The following is a 19,934-nucleotide window of genomic DNA, read 5'->3' on the forward strand; positions in this document are numbered from 1 at the left end:
TAGAGCAGCCTTCCTCTGGCATCCTGGTGGGGGCCTGGGTGCAGTCCTTCTGACTCCAGTCCTGACTCACAGGCCCCTTCCCCTCACCTTGAGGTTGACTCCAGCCTATAAGCCAGGCCCTCCCGAGCTGAGCTCAGGAAGCTTGGCACAGCCTCCCAGGCTGACAACGATCGAAGACAGATGTGTGCTATAGAGGCAATGGGAGTCACGTGAAGGAGTAGCAGGCTTCCATGTGGAGGGAGATAGAAGCCCGGGAGGGAGCAGTAGGGGGGCAGCTTCTAGAAGGGAGGCCAAGTGCCAGATGCGAGCTGCGGGACTGTGACCCGGGCAGCCAAGTTCCATCACAGAGAGTCCCACAGGACGAGGGCTGCACTTCTGCAGGGGCCCCAGGCTGAGCGCCCATGTGCTCCGCACACGGGGCTCCAGTGGAGACTCCGGCTCTGGCCAGGAAGGGATCCCAGGCACCATCCACTTCTGGACTCACCCATGGAGAAGCAAGGTCTGGGGCAGGGATGGCTTGGCTGGGGCAGCCCAGCTGCCAGAGCCTCTGCTCCCATCCCCAGTCTGCTGCCCAGCTCAAGGCACCATTCTGCTCTCCTCTGCCACTTCCAAACTCACCCAGGACCCTCCATCGCCCACCCCGTTCCTTCCTGTCATGGACTGAATTGTGCTCCTCAAAATGGCTATGCTGGAGTCCTAACCAAGGTCCTCAGGATGCTACCTAAGGTGCAAATAAGGTCTTAGCAGGGGGAATCCGGTTAGGGTGAAGTGGTTAGGGTGAACCCCGATCCAATACGCCTGGCATCTATACTGTGCAGAGGGAAGGAGCTCTGCGGACACACAGAGATGGCCGCGTGAAGGTGGGGATTTCAGGACCAGAAATGCCTGAGGCCCCCAGACTGGGAGAGAGGCTTGGAGCAGCTGCTTCCCGCGGCCCTTTTGATGGGGCTGGTCCTGCCTACACTTTGATTTTGGACTTCTGGCTTCCAGAACTGCAAGACAATAAATTCCTGTGGCCTCGAGCCACCTGCTGTCTGTTACACTGTCACGGAAGCCCCAGAAAACTTTTACACTTCCCAGCATCCATGGTCTCCCTGGGCTTCCCTCCTTCCCCTAGGGCCTCCCTCAGTAGACCCTGTGAGGCTGAGTTTTTGTTAACATGCCACGGAGTGCAAGCTAAAGCTTGTCTACCTGAGATCAAAGAGCCCCTGGAATGTATCTAGAAAACTCAAACTGTGTCCCCTAAGTGAGTACTTCAAAGAACTGGCTGCCTGTCTGCTCCTGGTGCTGTGGGCCTCAGGAGATCTTCAGGACAGAGGCTGTGGTCAGCTGGGGAAAGATCCTAAGCAAGAGGGAAGCTTGCAGGACACAGGAATAGACAAGTAGGGTAAGGAATCCTCCCAACATCTGCTGGGAGGACAAGCACAATGAGAGAAATTTCTAAGTAACAGGAGAAGAGTTTTACAACAAGGCACACAGATAAAGCCAACTGGAAAAGCTGCCAGCCAGGCTCCAGTTCCTCCCAAAAGGAATGAATAAAGGATTAAGAAGCAGGAGTCCAAGAGGGATGGGGAGAGACACATCCATACGTAGGCAGTCCGGAAGTCAGGGAAAACCCACACTCTAAAGCAGGGCTTTCTCAGAGGACCAGAGAGAGAAGGACAGGAAGAGATCCTGAAGGAAGACAGAGATGGCATCGGGAACTGGAAGTCTTGTCAGGGAGGCACACACACTGTGGTGCTAAGTACACTTGCAACAATCTCTGGAAGCCAAAACAACAGGAATATAGATAGTATACTCATGACCATATTAATTTATTCTCTTCAAAGTTCATTTAATAAACCATCATTCATTAAATGCTTCCTACATGCCAAGTCCTGTGTTTAGCATTTTGTGTCTCTTTCATCCTCTGAATCCCACACAGTCCTATAAGGTAGGTACAGTATGAGCCATACTTTTCAGATGAGGAGCTTGAGGATGATGGATGTGTCAGTGTCTTGCTCGGCATCATCCTGCTTTCAATGATGGAGCTGGATTCCAAGGTAAGATAGCATGGCTCCTGCTCACAAGTCCATTTCCACTCACTATGCCAGACTTACGCTTGGCTGAAGGTTTGGGATGTGCAGGGAAAGAAGACAGGAGGAGAAGCCTCCAAATTTAGGTAAGATGATGGTAACTGCAGTATAAAAACTTAAAAGCTCTTTTTGGTGGCGTTAGGAGCTTAAAAAGACACAGGTGCCTCTCCTTCCTGCAGCTCTGATTGCACTGTTTTCTCCCCCACATCCCACTCATCCATTAGCAAGCCCTACTTTTCCATAGCCGCGAATCTTCTAGCTGCTGAACCCCTCCTGCCTGACCACCAAGTCCAGTCTGACCATTGCATCGCTATCCTGCTTCCACTCCCGTCTCCGGGAAAACAGGGAGAATAAAACATTACTGCACCAGTCCCAGTCACCTTCTGTATTGCCGCTCACTCAAGGAGCTTTGTTTTATTTTCCATTATGGCTGTGATTCCCACAGGGAAATTTTGTGTATTATCTGTCTATATGCCTACTCACTGTGCTTATGAACGGTCTCCACTGGAAGAGAAGCTCCTTGAGGGCATAGGGTGACTCTTTTGTTTGCTACTCTGTTTCACATGGCCAGAGCTTACTGAACATTTCGGATAGAAGAAAGTACCTTCCCGGATGCTGCTGTAACAATCCCTTGCCACTGGGCTCTCTTTAATGGCAATATCAATGCTGAAATAAAATTTTAAGAGATCAGAAATTTAAGTCCAAGCCTTTTCCATGTGCAACAAGCTGTCCATCAACAAAAGTCCCAGCAAATGTAGGAAACAAACAGAAGAGGAGGGAAAGAAAAGGAAATTGCCAAGTGTCAGTGTCCTATCTGAAAAACGGGAGAAATTATGTCCACCTTGTAGAGTTGAGATGGGAACTGAAATCTTAGACCCAGTACAGCATAACACCCATGCTCCCAATCCTATATGCAAATAAGTAATCCAACAAATCTTGAACAGACTTTTAAAAAATTATCACATTGAAAGCCATCACACTAGATCAAGAACTGGGTATCTAATTACCGAGGATTTAAGGATCCGAATCTTTGCCATGTGAAATGTCCCTAAGGCTTTACTGTTCAAGCTTGTGTCTAGCTTGCAAAATGCAGGAAATTAAAAGGAAAAAATTGAATCACATTGGGAACTGTAAGCATGCAGGGAAGATTGCACTTTTTGAATGTAAGAGGAAAAGCCCTGGCTGGTCATGGTACTGCATAGCTGTAATCCCAGCACTCTGGGAGGCCGAGGCAGGAGAATGGCAAGTTTGAGCCCAGCCTGGGCAACTCAGCAACTTATCAAGAACGTGTCTCACAGAAGATGACGCTTCTCTGGGTCCTGGGTTCTGGTCCTAGTACTAAAAAGAAAGAGCTCAGAGGAGCTTCTTAGATGAGAGTCTAAGATGCACACTCTGGAAAACAGTGGGGATATGGCTCTGAATGCTTTCACTCTATGTGAGAGGGCAGAGGGACCCGTCCTGCTGAGCCTCTGGGTAGCCAGGTCTACCTTAGCAACTCTGCGTGGCTCACTCAGGTCATCTTGGCTCCTGTGGTAAAGGTCCTGACTAATCGTTCTGCAGAGATGCAGACCAGGGACATCCTGGACACAGCCTAAGGCTCCAGACTCAACTGGAGTAGTTCCCTGTTCCTCCCTGCCTGGAGCTCCCTGTGCTGTGTTCCTGTCTGACTGCCTCTCCCCTCTTCCCTGGGGCAGGAGCTCCTTGGCAGCAGTCTCTACCCTCTGCTTCAGCATGGGGACTCCAGACAGCCCAGAAGGAGACTGTGCCCTGCAGGATGATCCATGCAAGCCCACCTAGAGTCCACAGTGCCCCTGCCTGAGGAGTCACGACTACCTACAGCCCATTTTCAGGGGTCAGTTAGGGGTGTATGCTCAGCCCACTGGAAGCAGCACACCTGGGTTGAAACCTGGGTCCCTAAGCTTTTGAAGTTGATTTGACTGCGTGGCCTAGCGGTGCTCTGGCTCACAGCTCAGGGGTCTTTATGGACCTCTGACCCAGGTGGGCCCACTGGATTCTTTTCCTAAGGGATTTGGGAGTGAGTGGGGGGCCCAGACCTAGACAGAGAGAGACAGATGATGCACGGAGACTAGAGCCCATGTGATTACGCACCCGTCTCATCCCTACTTAGTCTCTTATAAAGTCTATTTGGAGCTTCTGCCCGAGGATTCCCTAAAATGACACTGGATCTTCCATTTTCCACTTGGACTAATTAATATTTAAAATGAGACTCTCAGGAAAGTAATAGCTGGAGCTCCCTGAGCCTCCTCCATGCCCAAGGTGACAAGGGCCACAGGAGTGGCACCGTCAGCACTCAGGCCAGCCCAGTAGACCTTCAGGTGCTGTCTGGGTCCCACAGCCAAGAAGACTTGGGATGGCACTGAAAGCCAAGCTGGTGCTCTGTGGGGCCTCTGCATTAAATCACAACGTCCGGCCAAGAAATGAGTTCTGTCTCTGAGGAGCCAGGGCTGCAGTGGGGCTGGCACTGCACTGAGGGCTCAGGTCTCCTCACCATCACCGCTACAGCAGATGGCTTTAGCTCTGCCTCTGACAAGGGCACCCTAAAGGCCTTGACGGGATTCCTGCATCAAGGCAGAAGGCCGAGGAGCTGCTGTGATCTGCCCCCCTGTAATGCACTACATTTGAAGTAGAAAGTACATTAAATAAGCGTACAACCACCTTGGCTCAACCCCAAAGAGGGAGACTCTCACTGGCTGAGACTATGGGGAATCCTGAGGTAAAGGTAAAACTTCAGGAAGCTACAGGCAGTTTGAAAAGCTGAAGCCAAGCATAGAAGTCACACGCAAGGTATGCAGGAGAATGTGTCCCAGAAGATCAGCTGACAGGATACACAGCCACCTGTCCCAGGAAGGCCAGCGCCATGAAATGAAACAGCTAACTCTGCTACTTAAAACCCTCGAACCCAATGAAGCCATCCTTTGGTGATCTAAACGACTTAAGGCTCTGCGTCCTACACACATAAAATGAGAATGCAAATATTCCAGGGGAAGAGGGACTTTCATAATGTAAGGAAATAAATAAAAAGAGAAGGGGCTGTTGTAGTGGGGGTGGAGCTCATTTATGAGGTTGGTCACCAGGCCCTCCACAGTGCCAGAAGGGGTAAGGCTGGCTTCTGCAGGCACGGAGGTGCTGAGCAGGACACAAGCACAGCTGGAGACAAGGCAGGGACCCACCTTGCAGAAGTGCTGCACAACCCACACGAAAATAAACTCAGATTTCCCAGACAGCAAGGCCCCTACCCCAGCATTATGGACTGCAAGCAGCCATCACCAAGGGCAGTGTTCCAAGTCTTAGGTCCCAGCGACACTAACATAAAGAGCAAGAGTGATACCCTGCTGTTCTCTCAAGCCACGGCTGTCAGATTCCTGTCTGTTCCTTATGTGCCAGCTAAAGTTTCCCTGAAAGCCACAGTATGTCGAGAACACTGAGGTACTGCGGGGTCTGCAAAGAGCAATGTGTTATTAGCAAGAAAGGACCAGGTTAAATCAGAGCCATTGCAGCGCGTGACTACAGTCTCTATACCCCAGGAGGCTGAGGCAGGAAGAACTCAAGATTGAGCCCAGCCTGGGCAAACGACTTAGTGAGACCCTGTTCCAAAGGTTAAAAAACAAATATATAAGGATAGGGACATAGCTCAGTGTGAAGGCCCTGGGTTCAATCCCTAGTACCACAAAAATAAGAAAATAAAATAACAAGAAAGAAAAGAAAAAGAAACAAGAAAGTTTTGTTTTAAACCATAACATGTATTTGTAGCCAACAGCTTGCAAAGTACTTCCCTAGGAGTGGTCTCACCTAAACCCCATGTTAAGTGTGTTAAGCCGTTAGAGTTTGTTCTCCCACTTTACGAAAGAGGAAACTGAGGCTCTAGGAGGTTGTGACCATTAGTAACCCGCAGAAGTAGAGGGAGTCTCAGTTCTTTTGCATAAACGTCAGTTCTCAGTATATTTCACTGTAGTGAGATTTAGATTCCTTCACTGTTAGCTCAAAGGCAGAAATAGCCCAAGCAGTATTTTCAGTTCCTGTACATTCTCCTATAGGAAGAGTACTGGGAAACGACTCAATTTTTCTTGCTGTCAATCTGTCTAACATTCCCTAACCCTAAGGTCAACCTGACATTTGGCTCGTGGTCCCTTGTCAACAGGCCCTGGTTTGTGCCTGTGGTAACAAAACAAATCCCCTGGAGGCAGGATGAGTGTTTTTGTTCCTCTTTCAGCCCCTGGAAACGCTGCATCCCTTGATTTGCAGAAAGCCCACTGCCAAGGGCGTGGCTGCACCTCTGGGGAGCCGAGGAGGTGTCAGGTGCACGCAGCCAGGGACGACATCAGCTCCGGGGACCCAGGCCCAGTCAGACATCTATCATGTCTGTTATCTATCATCTATCAATTATCTATCATCTCTTATCTATCTAGCTATCATCTATCCATGTATCTATCATCTACCTATCAAGTATCTATCATCTACCTATCATCTATCTATTTATCATCTATTTGTGTATGTGCACATGATTCTGGGGCTGAATCCAGAGCCTCTGCACTGAGAGACCTCCCTAGCCCCTTTTTATTTTTTATTTTGAGACAGGATCTCATTAAGTTGCTAAGTTTTCCAGGCTGGGCTCAAACATATGATTCTCCTGCCTCAGCCTCCCAGAGTACTGGGGTTATAGGTCTGCATCACCATACCCAGCCTCACAGAAGTATTTTTTGCAGGAGTTGTAAATGAGACACTCAGAGACTGCAATGATTCCATATGGTCCACTTTAAACATCAGGGATATATGGTTGGGAAGAGCTTTTTTCAGGCTTTGGTTTTGAGGCTCTTTCCCTAAACCACTGCTCAGAGACGTGAATATGGGGAGCAGCTGCTTTCTGCAAGTGGAGGCCTTCTGGTTGGGACACGTGCTCGGGTGGGCCTCTCGGCAGGACTGGCCCACGGCTGGAGCTTTGGGCTCAGCCTCAGAACACAGAGAGGGCGCATACACTTTCCTCCCTGGTGGGCTCTGGTCCACAGCCACCGCCAGAGGAGGCCCTGGCTGGTCTGCAGACTCCGGGGTAAGAAACCACGAGGACAGCTAAGCAGGAGGGGTCACAGACCATTTCCACAGTGCGGGCACCAGGCAAACTTTGCAGTGCAGCCAGGTGAAATGCCTGCCTCTGAAGGTTGCTGTGAGAGCTAAGGGGGTGACACAAAACCTGCTCCACTGCCAACGCCCCGGGAAACCTGGTCCACTCTGTCTCTCTCCTCTCCACCCTCCACTCACCTCAGTGCTCCCTCCAGGAGGTGAAGAGCGGTGGGCATTCAGAACCTGCCAAGCACCTGGCCTCCTGACCTCTCCTTTCTGATGCCGATGCTGAACAGGGAGGAGTGGACGCTCAGCATCCTAAACCGAATGCCAGTCTTCCCAGTTATGCCAAGGTCGCTGGAGGGGCCTGGGCCTCCACAGAGCTGCGGAGCACCAGGGCAGGCCCAGCAGGCTGCTAACATGGGCTCCCGGCCCTCAACCTTGGCATCACAGTGGACTCATCTCCACCAGCTTTAGAGACTGTACAGCTCTATCCCAGGCCGTGGCAATTTAAATTTAACTGCCCTGAACAATGTCCTGAGAAACTAAGAGCAAGTGCATGGCAAGAACAGAATGGCAGGACACGGAGCATCTTTGTTGAGCAAAGATCCTTAGGATGACTTGAAACTCTGAGATGTGTCCTTGGCACCCTTCGGCCTTACTTCCCACCTTGCTGATAGCATGCTGGGTGTCTGTCACTGTCCCACACACTCTTCCTACAGACTCCAGTCACTGTGACCCTGCATGCATTTTCCATACAGATCTACGCCTGGCAAAAGCGGTTCCGTGGAACCTTCAGGAGACTGTGAGACACACATCGAATCTTTAACCTTTGAGAATAATTTACAGATAAACCTGATGTCCAGGAATCTGGGAGCCATTCAGGTTCCCAGAAACGTCAGTGTCTGTCCATTTTCTACTGTGAACCTAGGAAGAGGACCCCGCAATGGCAGCTTCCTGTGGAGCAGGTCATCGCCGTGGTCGTATCTCCAAAATCCATCTTCATGATCTTGAAAGAAATAAAATTGGGAAGAAAGCAGATGGGCGATTTCCCCACTGCCAAGCCTCCCTGAACTCTCAACACTAAGAATCACCATCTTCATCCCGGACGCCACACAGCCAGGACCATCCCATGTCACCTCTCAGATCCCAGTCTGCCATGGCTTCCCCTGGAGCCAGCACTGATCTGAGCTATCGGGTAACTGGAGATCAAATCAAGCTTGCTGCTCCCTTTCTCTCTGACTTCGTTTATTTGCTGTTGATTCATTCATTCTTCTGTCCATCCAACCACTGGTGGTTTTGTTTTTCATGGAACAGCTCTTTCCTAAGAGCCCTCTTCCACATCGTAGCCGGCAGGATCCTCTGACAAACAGGAGGTGTGACTGTCTGTGCCTGTGCCATGTGACTGCAAGGATCACCAGCCCCTCAGGAAAAGAGCAAGTTCCTGGTGAGCTCCCATACACCTCTACACTCCAGTCCCTGCTCCTCTCTGGCTGAGTGTCACCGCCCCCACACTCTTAGTTTGCTAAGCCCTGTTTTTGCCCACCTGGGACCGCTCCCCTGAGGTGGCTTCTACCTGGAATGCTCATCTCCTCCATTTTTTCCTGCTTTCTCCAGTAATCACAGATGGAATCATGTGCCAGCAGAAAGTTTCCCAGTGATTTCCCAGGGTTGTCGGCTCCATGTGTGCTGTGGGGAGCTGATTATCTTTCTCCACATTGGTTGGGCAGGGACAGTTTCTCTTTTTCTCTATTCCAGCAGCTGCCCACTGACTCTGCTTGGACAAGAGTCAAAGACACCATCAAGCCACAGGAAAGCCTGCGCTGAACACCACAATTATTTCTCCAGCCCCTTAGTCCAAAATCTGGCCTTCTCCAAGGCTCTGTCTTTCACAGTGTCTCATTCAAGTAGTCCCCAGAGAACTCAGGAGACCTGCACGCAGATGGTGACTTTATACAGCACCCCTCAAAGAAATGTAAGCCTGGGAAGAGGCATTCCTGATTTGTACAGGAGCCAGAAAGGAAGAAGAAAACGTCAGAGGACTGCAGTGACGAACCAAGGACTCTCAGCTAGTAACCCAACTGCATCTCCTAGGCTTGGTAACAACCCACACTATAAAGCATCTCTCTGTCTCTCTCTCTCTCTCTCTCTCTCTGTCTCTCTCTCTCTCTCTCTCTCTCTCTCTCTCTCTCTCTCTCTCTGTGAGCATCAATATGAAATAAACACACTGGACATTTCCTTGGTGGTACTTTAAAGTCTAAGAAAGAGGAAAAGAGAGAATGACAGCAAGACTTGTTGGAAAACAATCTTCTTTCCATAGCCATGAAAAGTCTCAGATGCTTTTTAAAAAATAGCCGCAAAAGGAGTGCTAATGTGAAGGAATCCCATTTTAGCTATGACCAGGGGCAGGGCCTGATGCATTTTCTTGGCGGGGGGGCGCTTTCCTGACCCCAGCACCACACAGATGCACTTCTGGAAGGAAATTCAAGGAGTGACATGGTGACAGGAGCATGCAGGGGTCACCCAAAGCCTTCACACCATCAAATCTGAGCAGCACCCAGAATTTCCCTAGGAATTCCCCTCCCTCCCACAGTGTACAGGGCCATCCGCCTGGGATCTGCACATCCACAAGTGTGGAAGTGTGGTATGTGACAGCGTCAGGGGTCCGAAGGCCTTGGACATTAAGAACACCAACAGCCTAACTGCGGAGATGAGGTTACCCCAAGGCCTGGACGATGAGCCCATCATGTCCCCCACTCCTACTCAGAGCCCGTGACAGGACACCACAGGGCTTTGGAGTAACCCCAACACTGGCCTTCCCCTGAAGTTAGGGAAAGTACACCTGAGTCAGGCTGGCCACACTGGTCCTTAACAGGGCCTCTGGTCTGCCAGGACCTTCCTCCAATCTCCCAGAGCCACTCCGGTCCCTGCCCCTCATCCAGCCTTGTCAGTTATACTTGGTCACACCTGCTAGTTTCTCTGTATGCCAAGGAGACTGCAAGGTGTTGAAGGCCAGGCCTTACCTTCAGCCTCTTGGCCTTCCATGTGGCACCTAGCACAGAGGTCAGGAAGACTCAGGACTGGTCAGGTGGTCCCATGAAGCAACACTTAGGGACAAGTAGGAAAAGCACCTCAGGTGTGCTGTGGTTCCTAAGGCTCCCTTTGAAATTCTAAAGAAACCACTGAGGACATGGGATCTATTTCTCCTTGGCATCTGGATCCATTAAAAACAGGATGTGGAGAAGGAGCAAAGAATGACAGAGTTCCCTGCGCAGGAGGGACTTGGCGGACAGAAGTGGACAGTAGATGGCAGTCTGTCCCTGTGTCAGAAGAGGACACTGAAACAACACACGCCGAATGGAGCAGGAGGCAGAGAGGAACATGCGAGTTGGACCCCTTCTTCTCCCAGAGCTCAGTACCAGTGCCACCAGCTGGGATGCTTCCAGAGTGTCCTGTGAGCTCACACCCTTAGACACCCCCAAGATCTGGCACCTGCACCTCACAGTCTTTCCCCAAAGCCTCCCCACAAACAGCCAAAGCTCACAGGGCAATGGTCCATGCTGACCCTATCCTGGCGCTGGAGTCCAGGATGAACAGCACCAGTGTCACCAGAATTGAGATTCCTGCACGAACCCTCCAGCTGCTCTATCGCTGTTCACATGAACAAGCAGGAGCTGAAGTGGGGGCCTTGCCTTCCACCTCCCACATTACCTTTCCCCAGAGCACAACCACAGTCTGCTTGTCTCTCACCAGCTTCTAGACCTGAGGCCAGGACCCCACTAACCTCACTTCTAGCACAGGGCCACTGACAGGAGACAGGCATGTGTGCTTCAAGCTGCACCTAATTCATAAGCGGTGCCACCCCACTCCCCATGACCAAAAGACCAAGTCTGCCGAAGAACTGAGCAGGCTCAGATGCAGGGAGTGGGCTCCCAAAAGGACCAGGACAGCCTTTTCCGGGGAGGGCGGTGAGCGTTCATGGTCTCAGCCCAGGACAAACTAAACGGGAGCTCAGAGAACACAGAATGGAGCCCTTGGCAAAGTGCACCGCTGCCCTAGAGCTGTTCCTGGGGCCGTCCTGTGAGTGCTGTGCACCTGAGCACAGCGATGGCAGGTCACATATTCACTCACCCCTGCATTTTCATGCCAGACCACAGTCCAGGTGTTGGGGACACAGAGATGAAAAGAGCAGGTCCCTTCCTTTGTGGAGCTCGGATTCCAGTGAGACAACAGGAATGAAAACACAACACATCCTGCTAAGTGGTGTAACATAGGGAGGCTGGGAAGGGAGCACCAGGCTCTGCGAGACAGAGGAGCCTTCCTGGAGAAGGGACAGATAAGCAGAGATGGAAAGTGTGCTTTCAGCATCACAGGTAGACAGAAGGATGAGCGTCTGACATATAAATGCACACGCAGTGTGTCTCTGATGCTGTCTTGAACATAGGAAGAGATGCCTATCTCGGCCCCATGCACCATCTCCCAATCAAGATATTGCCCTTCCCACTAAAGCTCTGCCATCTTCATCCATCCTCCCAGGTTTTTCTACTAGCCTGGAGTTCTCACAGGTCAATGACATTTCAGCAATCATCTAAGCCTGTAGCCTTGGACTCTCTGCTCTAAGAAAGATGGAAAATGAGCCCCAGTATGGCTTGGGCTTTTCTAAAACTTCAGTTAGTCTCTGGTAGAGTCCGAGACAGAATCTGGTCTCTCGGCTCATGGTCTGAGATCTTTCTGATTTAGGTTACTGAAATCAGCTATTCACAGACAACTCCATCCCACATGAACCGCTCCCTAAGCTCCCAGCTCCCAGTCCAAGATCCGCCACAAATCTGGCAAGCTTGCTTCTTTAGCACTTTATAAACATGCACTCTTCCATATGTTCAATAACTTATCTGGCATCACATAACTTAATTTCCTCCTCCACCCCCTCCACACTTCTGCACAAAAGTCCTCCAGGCAAGCAGGGATACCTGGAAACCCCAGGCGTGGGCTACAGTGAGGCAGAGGGAGCGGCAGAAGCAGGGAACATCGCAACAGTCACAGCCTCACAACCATCAGGGTCCACCTGACTGCCCAATTCCCTCCTTCTCCAGAAAAGGAAACAGCGGCTCATGGAGGGAGAGAGATCTGCTTAGAGCCACACAGCTCATCCAAGTCCTTCGCAGGTAGGAAGGTGACAAGGTAACCAGCTGGGTGTCGGGAGGGCTGGCCCCTTCTCCACCGTCAGACACACCTGCTGGGAAATCAAGCTGTTTCAAGAGCTACACCTCCTCTTTGAGCTCAGTAGAAATACCTTATGAACTATCAGAATAAGACTTCAAGACCCAGTACGGAGCTCTCTCAGACTGAGATGTTCAAACATATTCCCCGAGGAATAGCTTGGAGCCAGGAGAGAAGGGTATTTTTAAGTAGTGGGGACTCAAGTCGAAATCTGTTAAATGTTGCTCTTATGCGATTTACACGGAACACTGGATGCAGGTTGAAAGACGTGCTGTTTCATATAGTTCAACACAAAAGCTGTGTCTGCGATTAGAAGTGAACCATTTGGCCTGCTTGTTAATTCTAGTTTCATGTAATAACCTGGAAGGCACGTAATTTTAAGCTTTTTAAAAATTTAATGAGGAAATTTTGAGACACAATACCAGTACTTGAAGAGTTTTCTCTTGCTGTTTGTATGAAATGCTGAGTCCCTGATTTAAATCTTTCAGTGCATTGTGATTTCCTTTTAGGTGTACTGCACTAAGTGAAATTTGTCATATAAATCTTTTTTAAAAAACTGCAAAAATAAAATATAGGGGCTTACACCTAGAAACAGAAGGAGAGGGTAGCAAAATGCCTGGGCTTGGCTGTGGTAAAAAAGTAAGGCTCTATTCTCTATGTAAAGAAGAAAAATATCACTCTACAAGTGGAAAGTTTTAAGCAAAGCAAATAAATATTTTGGAGCATCGACCCTCTCACAATCCAGCAGTATTTGGTTAGGGCACTGTAGCTATTTTCACAATACAAATACCGTAAGCGACAGCTTAAAGTCATATCGAGTTAGCTGGCTTGAGGTGTGCGTGGGGGGGCACACACGCTAATGCTAGTGGGAAAACATGTCTAGAAAGAACAAGGACCTTCAGTCACACCCTTGAAAGAGGACAACAGTCACCCTAAGAGCCCCTTGGCTTATCCACTTCTGGTGCTGCATGAGGAGGCCAAAGCCAGGGCCAGAGGACTCTATAGCTGTTCTGACCAGCATTAAACATTGCTCGGTTTGCTACACAGACAAACCCAAGTCCCTACAAGAAATCAACCCTAACTTTGGCCCCAGTCTAGATGGTGCATATTCCGTTGCCTATTAAGGAAAGCCACCTTCTGCATTCTGGGTGGGGGTCTCACGGCCTCTCCTCATAGTCCCTTGTATTTAGATTCCCTTTGATTCTTATCCCAGGACTCAACACTGCTGGGACCCACCACCTCTGGTGGGCATGTAGATCAAAACCAGATGTCCAGCTCCCATCTTACAGAGTTAACAAGGAGGCAATTGTGGCTTAAATCAGTACCTGAATTCTGGAAGGGCAAATTCCCTTGTCAACAGAATGGGAAGGAAAGGGGCAGGGCCCATGGAAGCTAAGTCAAATCGGACACATGCTTGCCAGCAGGTGGCTAGAAAACCTAAACATTTGTCTTGCACATGAAAAGGAAACTTCCAGTGGAGCACGTTGACCTGTGGGACAGCAAGTTTTGTAGAATGCTATGGAACCAGCTCCCAGCTGGATGGCATCACTGACACTGAAAACAGAATCTGAATGGCAGGTGGTAGACTCGGGATGGACAGCCAGCACATTAACAGGGAGTTCTGTTACTACAGGCATGTCCCTTACTCTCATAGCACTGCAGGATCCTCACCTGTAAATGGGATTATTTGTGGCATTGAGATAATACCTGTAATAATACCAGTAGCACTCAGATATTGACTATCATCACCATTATCATCATTAATCATCTTAAAGAGGGGTTTGTCTTAGAAACACTGACATTGAAAGCTACTTGAATAAAAGCCGAATGATGAGCACCAGGTCTACCAGAAGGCCAAACCCATCCTCTTCAGGAAAATGCTAAGCCAACATCAGCACAGTCTTGGCCAAGACAAAACACTCCAGCAAATTCTTTGGGTATCTTTGACTCACCTATTCCCTAAACATAAAAACAGCTCAGTAAGGATTTGTCAAGGCACATTCCAAGTGAGGTGTATCAGCATCGATCAAATAGGTGGAGAGGGCTACTGTAGAACCCTTAGTTGCTGGAGCTGGAATAGGACTGTGAGATCTAATTCAGCCTCCTCACAGCTGCAGTGAATGCCCAGGTCACTTACTAACTGAACTCAGTCTCCAGCCTGGTTTCCTACCCTCTCATCAGCAGGCCAATGGCTGCCTCATGCTGCTTGGATCACCTTGTTCTGAGGTCTTTTGACATCAATAAGCAATCCTTCTCTTTACTCCAACAGCTTAGGCCTTGTTGAATGACCCTGCTGTTTTCAAACATCCCTGACTGAACAAATCTTTATGCTTTGGGCTTGACAAACATCCTCGGAGAGCTTGCTAGATAACAAGCAATCACAGCAAGCCACACCAAATTTCCCCTTGAAAATATGTTCTCCAGCCAAACCACTGTTGCAGCCAGAGACCTGTCAAACTCCAGCCAGGCCCAGAGGCTCCCAGTCAGCGCTGCTGCACAAACAAGGACACAAAAGCCAAGACATTCTGCCCACCCAGGCGCGGGAGGTCTCCAGCCCCTTGGTATTTCTAGCCAGAATGAAAGGCTGGAAAACTGTGCTCAGTGATAATGGACAAAGCTCTTGGGCTGTCAGCATGTACTCTCACAGGTGTGAAGCGAACCCTCTAAAGGGTGCTTTTTGTTTGTTTTGTTTGTCCAGCTTTGATCTTAATAGAAATTTTCCTGGACAAAAATCAGGTGGTATAGACTCTGGCTTCATGCTTAAAAGCTCAGAATCCTTCTACACAAATGTCCTGAAAGATGAAACACCCAGTGTTTTCTAAGAGCTGCTCTGTCTGCAAGAAGCAATATAAGAACGACCCATTCTGGGCCAGGCACCCACATTCCATTCACCCGTAATGCAAGCTCTACAAATGCCTCCACCCAGCCAGGGCAGCTCCTGGCCTCCTGTGTCCCCTAGTGTGTGTGTGCACATGCACTCATGTGCGCATGAACAAACACACACACACACACACACACACACACACACACACACACCATGGTCACTTCTCCCTCTGCATACACCTGTCTGTGAACAAACTGCATTCACACACCTTATCAGCAGCTTAAGATGGTCTTCAATAGAAGACTCGGCCCTTCTCTGACAAAGTCAATTTTAAATAAAAATAAATCCCAAACTCAAACAAGCGTCATTGGTTCAAGATCTCCAATGTCAGAAGCCGCCTGCCTCATTCAAGAGTAAAGCAGCAGGCGTTGACAAAGACTAAACAGGGTGGTGTGTTTCAAGGGTCTTCCATGTCAGCTCCAAGCCCTGCTCTCACTTCCAGCCTGCACATAGATTTCTACCACTCCATTCGGTGGGAACCTGGAGCTGTGCAGGAAAAGGTCTGGGGAAGCCTAGAGCAGAACCTGCCTGCTCAATTAGGTATCCTGAATGGTGGGGAAGAGGATAGTCCTGAACATCTGATACATCTGGGAGGGGAACTGCAGAGATGGGAAATGTTATGTAATTAAACTCTCCTGGCCTGTACCACTTGGGGAATGTGAGGCCCATCAGCAGTGACCTCTTCCAATCAACTTAATTGGCCTGATCTCGCCAAGAAAAGCAACGGAATTGGTTTAGTGCCTCATGGAAATAGCTTAGCTCCTGCCTATTTATGGCCACTGAACTCCAGGATGGGAGCCTTGATTCTGAGCCAGGAGCTGACAGCATGTGCTAACTTCTGGGAGGACTGGGAGGTTTCAATGCCTCCGTGTCTCCATCTTCATCTCTAGGGAAAGTGGTTGCACTGGGCACACAGAAGTTGCAAATCTGAAGCTCAGGCTTTCCTCTGTCCAAGCAGGCTCTTGCCCACAAAGGATCTAGAGAAAAACAGACCTTGATAGCCACATAGAAGAGCTGAGCTTTGCATCTCTTTTATTCAAATATCAGTGATGCCAAGGACAATTACTATTTATTTCTGTTCTCAAAGCCACATTTGTTTTGGCATTGTGATCTGCATAGCTAATGTTAAAAATGGGAAAATGTCTCTGATAATTAATAACTGAGTTTTGGATTCCCTTTCTCCTGAATAGCTTGTAAACTGTGTAGGCTCTCATCAATTGAAACCTGGGCCAGGCTGCCTCCTGCCTCTGGATGGCTGCACTGAGGCAGTTGTAGGAAGCTTAGTTTGCACACCACCAAGACTATCAACTTGCACTGGAGGAGGGAGAGTCAAAGATTCCACTTCCATGGTGACTTACAGACATGCCCACACCTGGGCCCAATTACATGTCATCTCTGGGCAGCGCTGTGTAGCTGAGTACACCAAGTTCTGATGGGGAAGAGAGGAGGAAACTTGCCTTCACTGTGAGTCATTATCAACAGTGCCATTTTGCAAGAAGAGAAACAGAGAGTTGGATGCGTGCATATTATTTTTTCTAAATTCACGTTGTTCCAGTGGCGGAACTAGATTAAAATCAAGAGATCCCTGATCAAGAGTCTCCCACATCATCCAGCCAATGGTCAATCCCTATACCAGCTATTCCTTATAGAGACAAATTGGCCCCAAAACAAAACAGGATAGAAGTGCAGCACAGCACAGCTGTAGTGTTCTGCAGCCCGAATCCCCCACGCATACAGACACCCTCTCAGGATCAGGATCCAGTCAGTGAAAGGAGGGTTCCCTGCTCCCTGGCCCTGGCAGGCAGGGATGTGCATCCCACAGTGTGCCAGTCTCTGCTGTGACCTGGGACCTTCTCCAGGTCTCTCACTTCCCACACCTGTGGTCCACTTGGATCTGCATCTTTTTCCCCTCGAGATTACACCTGGGCATCCAAGAGGCTTTTTATACTTTCCCAGACACACGGAACTCCTGCAAGAACCCACACCGCACATGCTCACAAAAGCCAGAATGCATGCACGTACACACACACACACATGGAAGCACTCAGGTTAGCCCAGAAGGCACCCAAGTCGAACAGAACAGACGCTCTCACCCACACTCTTCCTGAGCACCACTCCATCCCCTTCCACCTTCTCTTGCCCAGACTCCTTCCCTCTGGCGGGCAGGCTACACACACTCCTGGAAACTGAGTTCTCCCACCTGATCTTGCATTTCTAACCTGATGGCAGGGTCTTCCCACCCCCAGCCCATGCTCTCTACCAGAAGCGGTGACATCCTCCAGCTCCCTTCCAGCCCACGAAAGCATATACCACCCCTCCCTTTGCCCTTCCACAATGCCACAGAGGTTTCAAGACAGCTTCCCTTTGCCCCCAGCTCCCATCAACCTCTCTAGAAACTGAGTTACAGACCTTGAAGAAGCCCCAACAAGCTCTGCCCTCCCATTTCTTGGCAAAACTGCAGGGGTCAGCTGAGCCCAGAAGGAATTTTTCCAGTCGGTGTGTGCCACGCCCAAGTAGCAGGCAGAGGGCTGAGCATCCAGTTGGCCCCATTAACTTAACTGATGACCAGTGAACTCCCTGCTAAACATACATCCACCACAGGATGCTGCAAAACACGCACCCTGCCGGGTATGCCACGTGGCCACTGCCAGCCTTCCCTCTGTGCTAGGCCTTCCTCTTCTCTTCCAGGGCCACACAAAGCGCTTTCGCCTTACAGGCGCACCTCCCCACCTCCTTCTCTGAGCTTCTCTGGATTGGGGAGCAGGGACTGGGGAACCCCAGGACATCTTTCTTGAAACGTCCAGCCTTCCTCTTAAAGGTGCCTACACTTCCAAGCAGCCAGGCCTCCTTCCCTGAGGAACCCTCATAGTCTGCTCCTGCTCCTGAAGTTCATGCCCGCTCCCTGGCTCCCTGCCACACACTCCCTTGTCCACCTTCCCTTCACATTGGTGCTGCCTTCCCACCCACTCATGCTGCGTAGGCGCTGGAGCCGTGGGTCTCCAGCACCTAGCGCAGATTTCTCCCCAGCTACACCTGTGCTCCTCATGCTGCGCACAGAGGCTCCCCACAGGCCGGATTGACAGAGCTAGCGGAGAGGCTGGGAAGTCTCCCCTTCCTTCCTGGCCAGCGAGGAAGTTCCCGACTCCTTCTAGGAAAGCAGAGTTCCTCCACACAAAACCAAAGCTTGCAAGTCCAGCCCAGCACCATCCTCACCAGCTCCGAACCTTGCACCCTGCTCTGGGCTAAGGCCACAGACATCTTCTTTCCTTTCCTATTGTCTGGACGCCTGCTTTCTTCCCTTCTCCCCCAGCTTGCTTCCAGCCTGCGTGTGAAGCCCAGCGCAGAGGCAGTTGTATTTCATCCCCTGAACCAGCTCTGCTTCTCGACTTTCTTAGTGCAAAAGCACTGGGAGAGTTGCAGATGCTGGAGGGAGGGGGCAGGAGGCGAGTGCGGGAGAATTTCAGAGAGTTGGAGAGTTGCAAAAACAGAACTGACTGAAGTCCCCTCCAGTTACAGCCGCCCCGCCCTGAGCCTGTAGGTGTTTTCCTCCCAAGGTTTTGTCCGCGGGGTAGAAAAGAGCATCTCTGTACTAAAAGCAGGTTTTCCAGCTCACTCTCACAGACCTCAGACTCGGAGAGTAACACCGCTCCCCTCCCGGGCCCCTTCCCCACCCCCACTCTGCACCACAGCTAGGGGCGCCTCTGCAGCCCTGGCCCAGGCTCCTGTCCGGTGGAGAAGCGGCCTCGCTGACTGACTTCCCTGTACCACCCCGGGCCGGGAAGGGATCAGCCCCACTGCTAGGTTCCCACTTGGGTTCCCACCGGACCCTCGATTCCAGCGAGAGGGGTTTTCCTAGACCGAGGCTCGCAGGGCCGCGCAAGGGGACAGCGGACAGACCGACCGGAGCCGGATTTCCGAAGGCAGCAGCGCCTCCTGGGGCACACCCACCAGCGCCCCAAGGCACAGAGCAGTGCCCCCTCACCCAACCCCTGCCCCCTTCTTCCCGCACCCAGTTCCCTCCCGGCAGCTGTCCTGTCCGCGTACCCCCAAGTGGAGTTCGGGGCCCAGAGGCCTTTTGGGGGACCCAGCCCCACAGGTCCCTCCATGCCCCAGCCTGCCCACATCCAGCCAGGGTCCCCAGGAGGCCGGGCCGCGCTGCTTGCAGCTAACGGGTAGGGTCCCACCCGCGCCTATTGGAGCGCAAGCCCCAACAACTGATCAAAGACGGAGTGGGGGAGCCCGGGGACCCGCAAGGAGTCCCTCTCCAGATCGGCTCCGAGAAGCGCTTTGGGGGCTCCAGCACAGGTACAGCGCGGAGTCCTGATCCCCAGACTCGGAGTGACCGCGAGTCCCAGATCTGGGCACGGTGGGGCCTGAGGGGAGCCGGGCCTGGGCGGGCAAGGTGCGGGGCGCAGGGCGCACTCTCCTCCAGACCAGGGCTGCCGGTCGCCCCCTTTTGTTACAGGGCAACGCCTTCCCGAGGGTGGAAGGGTGCATGGAAATGGGGGTCCTGCTGAACCCTCTCCGGCCTTTCTGTCGACCCCACCTCCCCTTTCATTCGAGGTGCCTAGAATCTGATCACTTTCCCAGACTGAGGGCTGCTTCTCGGGCAGACAGGGACGGATGAGGGAGGAGGCGGGGAGGGGTCCGTGTCGGTGCGCGTGTGTGCGTGTGCGCTT

The 19,934-nt window shown here is 51.0% G+C and overlaps 1 protein-coding gene across 1 annotated transcript in view; it reads right to left on the reverse strand.

The window, feature by feature from the left end:
- Ntf3 (neurotrophin 3) overlaps window positions 1-19,934 on the reverse strand; it is a 56,479-nt gene that overhangs the window by 36,086 nt on the left and 459 nt on the right. The window lies entirely within an intron of this gene.

This window comes from Fukomys damarensis, unplaced genomic scaffold (assembly GCF_012274545.1).
Source record: "Fukomys damarensis isolate Sample0158 unplaced genomic scaffold, DMR_v1.0_HiC HiC_scaffold_19, whole genome shotgun sequence".
Lineage (NCBI taxonomy): Eukaryota > Metazoa > Chordata > Mammalia > Rodentia > Bathyergidae > Fukomys > Fukomys damarensis.